Consider the following 7520-nt stretch of genomic DNA (forward strand, 5'->3'; position numbering starts at 1 on the left):
ACCCAAGAAACCAATGGCCTCCACTGTACCTACATGAAAGTTTGTGTCTCCATTCCATCTGAGATAGAATGGTGGCCCAGGACCACCATTGCTTCCATGGTGAGAACTACGTATAGACTGTAATGGGAGGTTAACATCTCTGTAGATTTATGACCCCCAACCAATCCCAGCCACTGTTCAGACAGACAGTATTTCCTTTTATCACACCCTGTCAGTCATAACCTGGGAGATAGGGTCAGGGTCCAAATAAATGATACCACTCAAGTTCAATTAGTGATTTTTGTATCGTAATAGTTATTTCAGGTGTATACTCCCAAGCTCTATGAAATGCGGTGTCATGTCTTTTTTTGTGTGGGAACTGTTGATTTGTAATACTCATTTTCCAGATAATAGTTTTCCTTGGTCATATATTGCTGTAGCCCTGGAATGCTAATATTATATCTTCTTCTGTTAAAGTGGTCCAGTTTAGATAAGGAAACATGAGTTCAGATTCTTATCCAAAGCTTTTGCAAACCACTTTGGTTTAGAAAGTTGGTCTGTAAATCTTACAGAGTCAAGGATATTCTCGAGCACTTCTGTGGTTTCAGGTGGATCAGAAGTACTGATGTGGTCTGTCCTTAGAATTACAGCATTGCTCCTTGAAGCCAGCCTGTAATTGCAAATTCTGGACAGTGTTATGAGATGAGAAGGAGAGGTACCTGGATGTTTGACCTCTAAAAATAACTGTCTCATTTCCATGTTAGCTTAAAGACCAGTCCTCTTTGATGGCAAAGCTTAGTTTGTTCTATGGGGCGCACCTAGCCTTGATAAGAAAGAGTTTGCCTGCTCTCCAGGGGCTGCAGCTTGTCTGGTGTAGTTGAGCTGTGTGTGATACTTGTGGTAGCCAGTTACAGAAAAGGTAACAATGGTATACAGGTTGCTGATGTGCATGACTTGTAGAGGAGAAAACAATGATAGCTGCTACCATTTATTGTATGCCTACTGCATACTGGGCTCTGTGCAGTCACCATATCATTTAATTCCTTCAGCAGCCCTGCACGATAGCCATTATCATTCCCATTTCCCAGTAGAGGAAACCACAACTTGGAGAAGAGAGGTCTTCAACTTTCTGCCAGGACGATAATGGAAGGACTGTCAAAACAGCTAGCTTTAACAGTGGCAAAAAATTAATTGGATTGGTTTTCAACTCCAACCGTATCCATCCCTTTAGTTTCTTTGTCTTGCCCCCAAACGTGCTTTTCCCCTTTGGAATCCAGAAAGGGTAAGAGGAGAGGAAGGAGGAGGGGCAGAAAAAGAGGATGATGTGAGTTGTTCAAGTTAGGAGAAGGACTGTGCAGACTCAGAAAGTGGAAGTGAATAAAGTTGCTCTATCTTGATCCTATAGGCCCCGACACACGTATTTTCATGGAAGGAGACACAAGCGGCCCAGCCAAATTCTTCTTTGAAATAACGTGGAGGGCAGGGGTGGAGAGGCGCCCTGGGAGAAGCTCTCTTTGACATCACTGCCTGCACCAAGGATGCTGTGGTGTGGAAGATGCAGGAAACTTCCATTAGTGGAAGGGACATGCTCCTATTCTCTAAAGGCAGGCCAGTGGCTACTGTTTTAGTAACATTCAGAATTCAGACAGTTTTTTCACTTTTTTTTTCAGTACAGGGGATCATCCTTTGGGGGAAGTGCTGCCTTTTCTTTGTTAGACCTACGTTCTTCCCCAGGGGTAAGGATGCTGCTGCTCCAAGGCTTCACAAAGCTGTCGCATGAGGCACCACAGATTCTGGTTCTGGAAAGTCGAGTCTTCCTTCTGCAGTCTTCCATAGGGGCTCTGGGTTTGCAAGGCAGCTGTCTCCCTTTTTTGAAACTGAGGTGATTTGCTAAGCAAAGGCAGCACCATCACATCTTGCTGATGCTCCGAGCAAACATCAGTAGCAAATGATCCTCTTAAGCAAGTGCAAGTGGCTGGAGGCAATGCTGGGGGCTAAAAATACGGAATGGACTAAGACCAAAACAACTGCTCAACCTCAGTGCCACCGCGTCGGAGGAGCCCTTCAGAATACTGATGTGGGGAAGGTGCCTTAGAACTGGCAGGCTGATGGAGTGGGAGAGGGGTCTTCTTTCCTTATGAGCAAACCGCTCACGTCCTGGGGCATCGAGTCGGAAACTCCAGCTCTTCGGCTTTGTCTTTCTAGTTAGAAAGAAACTCAGCCACTGAGGCCAACTTGGATGGGGATGTAACAGGGCTGGACCTGAGCTGGAAAGGGAAGTGCCTTCTGCACACTCCGGCTCTTTGATTTCAGCAAGTGTTATTCCTTTGAGTCCAGTGGACCATTTCCCGTCCTTGTCAATAGATGGCAGAAGTCCCTGCTACTCAAGTAAATTGTTTATGTTTTGATTTTGGAAAAGAAAATCCTTGGATATTTTTCACATACTCCTTGCTCACTCTTAGCACTCTTGTCAGCAGTTTATTCTCAATCACAGGAATTCCCTTTCCAGATGGATGCCTGGGATAGGGCTTTTTGCATGAAAAGGCTGGTGGCACTTGCATTACTAGGTTATTAGTCACCCGAGGTTACTAGTGTAATTGGGACACATAGAAGAGGGAGCACATGAGGATTCAAGCTTCTTAACTATGCAGCTATTAGTTTGTGGGGTGGAGGTGTTTTCACTTGACTGTTGGAATGGTTTATGGGATTCGATGTTTGCATTTTTATGGAACCCCATCTCCTTTCTCTTCACTGGAGTCAGTAGGATCTTGTTTGCTTCCCGGGTTGTCGGATTTCCAGCCTTTGTTGTCTCTTCTCCCCAGGGCTGGGTCTTTCTGAACAGCTCTGCCCTGGGCTGGAGGGCTAATCTCATTTCCAGGTAGGAGAGATTGAAGGAGGTTTAGGCTTCCGCATGAAGTGTCCCTTGGTGCTAATATGGTCTAGACCTCAGTGCCCCAATTCTGATAACTGAAGTTGTGTGCCTGTCCTGAGCCACCTTACCCTGTGACTTCCATCTGAGAATTGAGCTTCTGTCTAGTACTCAGGACTCAATTGTTATAGTTGTTTTCTCATTGGAGAGTTGAGTTTTTGTGTTATTTGCTTTTTATAAATTATCGTTTCAACAATTTTCCATTTATTTTGGTTTCTCCAGGATAGGGGTTCTGCTCTTATTAGATTCCTCCCTGTTCTCACTCCCTGAATACCTTCCACCTGCTGATAGATCTCTCTGATGCTGCCTACCTATCGGGCTGCTGAGTTTCTCTTGTGTTCCTCATATTCCCTGATTTGCTGCCTGTCTAGGTAACATGCTGTCTCTTTTTGGATTCTGACTCTGAATGGCCATTCATCCACTGGCCCACCCACCCATCCACTCATCCATCCATCCATCCATCCATCCATCCATCCATCCATCCATCCATCCATTTATCCATCCATCCACCCACCCACCCATCCATTCACTCATCCATCCATCCTTCCACTCACCCGTTCATCGATCCACCCATGAGTGACTGAATACCTACTGTGTGCCAGGCATTATCTTCTGTGACTATACTCTTTAGAGACCATGTTGCACCTAGCAGGTGGTGTTTCCTTCCAGCACTTATAACGAGATCTGTCATTCAACTCCATTGAGTGGATCCAGGCATGGGATGTTCTTCCCCAGTGTCAAGCCCTTCTAGCTGTTCTGTCTAGCTGTACTTTACTGAGATTTCTCATTTGTTCACATATAACAGAGTTTTCAGTTTCATTGAAATTTCATTCTTTCTTTTATGATTCTGATCACCATTATGAAAATACTTAGTTTAACATGTGAAGTTCAATTATTACTAACTCTATGGTATTCTTTTGACTTTATTTATGAAGAATTAGGATCTAGTCAATGTAAACATGCTTCTCTTGTTTCATATATGTTGACATTCCTTCTACGTTATACAATTCATATTAATTCCACTCCTATTTTTTTTTTTTTTAGCTGAGCCATCCTGCTACCTGTTAGCAGCTCAGCAGCTGCTCAGCTTGGGCTGGACTCGAACCGCTGTTGCTCAGAGCTCAAACTCTTGAGCGAGCTCTTAACCAACTGAGCCACTCGGCCGNTGATGCTGATGGGAGGAATGGGACCTGGGTTTCATTTCCCTGTGCAGCTTTCTTTTGCACATTTCCCAGGTATCCTTGTTAGTACAGCTTAGCGCTGAAGTGTGGCAAGTCCTGGCTGGTAGTCCCCTGGCCCAGGCATGTGGGATGGGGAGGCCGGTGGGGACCTGGCCTTCTCTCCACTCAGCGTTCAAGGTCAACGTTTATTCCTGAGGAGAGGAACATCACAGCCCTGCATTTATTTATATACATATATATATATTTTTTTCTTTCTTTCTTTTTTTTTTTTTTTTCCTTCAACTACCCTTGTTCTGAAAGAGCCTTCAGACTGTGCTTCTGGCCAAATTATCAGACACTGTTCAGTTGCTAATTTACCTATCTGGAGACTGAACATGATTGGGATGTCTTGAGGGCAGAGGTTTTTTCCTCATTGGTCATCTCGAGGAATGCTGTTCTGTTGGAGAATGGAGTGTAATTATTCCTGTGTTCCCACTGTGTGAGGCACAGACAGGCCTAGGCTCAATTGTGAGATTGGCCCTAACCTGGCATCCTTTGCTCACCTCCTGTCTGTGCCCTTCTCTCACGTGGGAGGGGCTTTCTATAGTCTCCAAGTCGAATCAGTTATTAATAGTTATTAAGCACCTCTGCTGACAAGTCACCAGGTAGATAGATGCTAAAAGGATCATGAAATAACACTAAGAATGACAACTTATTTATTGAATGTTTATTTATTAAATACTTATTTTTATTAAATGCTCAGCTCATTTCATGACATTTAATGAATCCTGAAAACAAGCCTCTGATTTAGGTATTATTCCCAATTTGCAGATGAAGAAATTGAGGCTGTGAGAAGTTAAGCAGTTTGTCACTTAGCTAGGCAAGGGGGAGGAACAGGAATTTAAACCCAGGCTTGGCTGACTCCAGGACCTTAACTGTGCTGCTGCTACGAGTGTACTAATTTTCTTCCTAGAAAGGCTGTTAATCTCAAAGACCTTGTCATTTAATGCAGTGGTTTTCCAATGTGGGCATACATTAGAATCACCTAAGGAGCTTTTAAAATTTCCAGGACCAGGGGCTTATCCCAGGCTGGTTAAAGCAGTGTGTGTGTGTGTGTGTGTGTGTGTGTGTGTGTGTGTGTGTGTGTGTGTATTTGAGGGTGGTGTCCCAGGCATTGGCATTTTAAAAAGTGATTCCTCTGTGCAGCCAGAGTTGAGGAGCCTTGCTCTTGTGGAGGGGAAGGGATGGATGATGTGAAGTCCGGGCACCGAAATGAAGAGAGGAGTGTATGTGTTTTGGTTGGGATCACCTGTCAGTGTAGCTCACCCCTCTACAGCTGGTGGTTGACCGTTTCTGTCAAGGTGAGAACCTGTGTGCCTAAGGAGCTCCTGTTTGGTAACAGTTATAATAACAAATACTTTTTGAGGGCTTGCCCCTTGTGAGGCAGTTTTAAATTTTCATCTATATGAACTCTTTTAATCCTCACACTAATCTAACGCAGTAGGTCCTATCTTTACATCCAGTCTCAGATGCTATGCATTCTAAGATGCACCATTGTTTTATGTACACTAAGAAATAAAGAAAAATGCTACCAACTAATTATAAGTCCCCATAACTTATGATTTGTTTTTTTTAGAGATGTTCAAATGTGAGAAAACACGCATCTTAAAATTAATAAAATATGGGGGTGTTATTTCCATTTATTGATGAAGAAACAGAGGCAAAGAAAGCTTAAGTAATGTGTCCAAGATCGCTCAGCTCGAAGCATTACGAGCAGTTACCATGCCATCAATATTCTTCCTAAACATAATTTTTAATGACATTAAGTTTCATATAAATATACCCTAATTACTTTAATTACTCCCCTAATTTTAGTTGATTATATCTTGACGTAGGTTTTTATATGTGTCTTTTCTCAGGGCATTGCCAACCATACATTACTTGCTGACTATTTTACAGCCAATAATTCAGTTAAATCATCCCCGCTGATTCTCCATGTGTCTTATGTGGAATGGATGCTGGGATATTGTGGGCCTCTTGTAGAGCTTTCTCTTTTTCGCCTCTCATGTTGAGCTCTGTGGATGGTGGGATGCTGGTTGGCTGCACTTGGCTGGTTTTATCATCCCGCATCTCTAGTCCATAAGCCTCAGATGAGGCCCTCCCTGTACACTCGCTCAGCTGCTCACTGAGACTGAATGACTAATGGTTGTGTAGTAAATCAGGTCTTGGATGCATTGTTTTGCTTCAGCATTGAGAAGTGAGTGGAAATTTATGACCTGACGGGTGAACACATTTGCTGATCAGGAAAAAGTTGCTGGGCCTTTTTGATTCTGGGAGATCAAACCCTCTTCATCGCAAGCACCTGTAGACACCTGTGCAGAATAGAGCTAGGGGGAAGACTGAGACTGGAGTGAGGAAAGGATCGCCAAGAAAAACTTGAGGGATGTTAATAAAAAGAGAGAGGACTCACGAAGGCCAAGTGGGTGTAAGAAGCGGGAAAATGTAATGTAGCACAGGCTCCTCAAACTTTTATGTGCAAAGAAATGATGTGGAGGTCCTGATGAAAAGAAGATTCTTATTTACTAGTTTAGGGCGGGGTCTGAGAGCCTGCATTTCTAAAAGCTCCCAGGTCCTGCTGATGCTGATGTTGCCTCTCTAAGAAGGATCTAGTGAAAAGGAGGAAAAGGAGAAAAATGAGAAAAGTTTTCAGAGTGGAGAAAAGTAGGTGAACTTGGAGGTGGTGCCAAGATGTACCGTTAAAAGGGTCACTTTTCCTTGAACTGCTCTTACCCACAATTCTCTACCAGGACTATGAAAGATGGGAGGCAATGCCCTCCCAGAAAACAGGTGTGTGGGATGGAAGTGTCTCAGTGTTTGTCTCTTTATTTGGCACAATTTGGCAAGTTGAATTCAGATATTTTCTTAAATATACCCCACTCAACACTCCCCTTCTCCCAGTGCATTGAGATTCCATTTTTCTAGCATCCCCTGTAAAATGGTCTCAGAGATTCATTCTTTGGGGAAATAGGGAATTTGCTAATTTTGAAACTGCTTTGAGATTATGGACTGATGCTGTCATAGCCCAAAATTCATTTGAAGATCAAAATGATGTTTGAAGACCTCAACAAAGATGAGAAATACTTGAAAAAAATCTATCCAAAGACTATTTCCCCTTTAAAGCTATTATTTATTTTCATTTTTCTTACATGACAAGACTTTCATTTTCTCAGCTCAGTATGGTAACCATTCTAAATAGTATGAGGTTACTTCTCCTTCTAAGAATACGCTTTTAGTCTCCCAATAAAATCCTGTTAATCCTAGGGGCACTTGATCCTGGCTGACTAAGGAGGAGATTACACCCAAGAAACCAATGGCCTCCACTGTACCTACATGAAAGTTTGTGTCTCCATTCCATCTGAGATAGAATGGTGGCCCAGGACCACCATTGCTTC

Source organism: Hipposideros armiger, unplaced genomic scaffold (assembly GCF_001890085.2).
Source record: "Hipposideros armiger isolate ML-2016 unplaced genomic scaffold, ASM189008v1 scaffold_81, whole genome shotgun sequence".
NCBI lineage: Eukaryota > Metazoa > Chordata > Mammalia > Chiroptera > Hipposideridae > Hipposideros > Hipposideros armiger.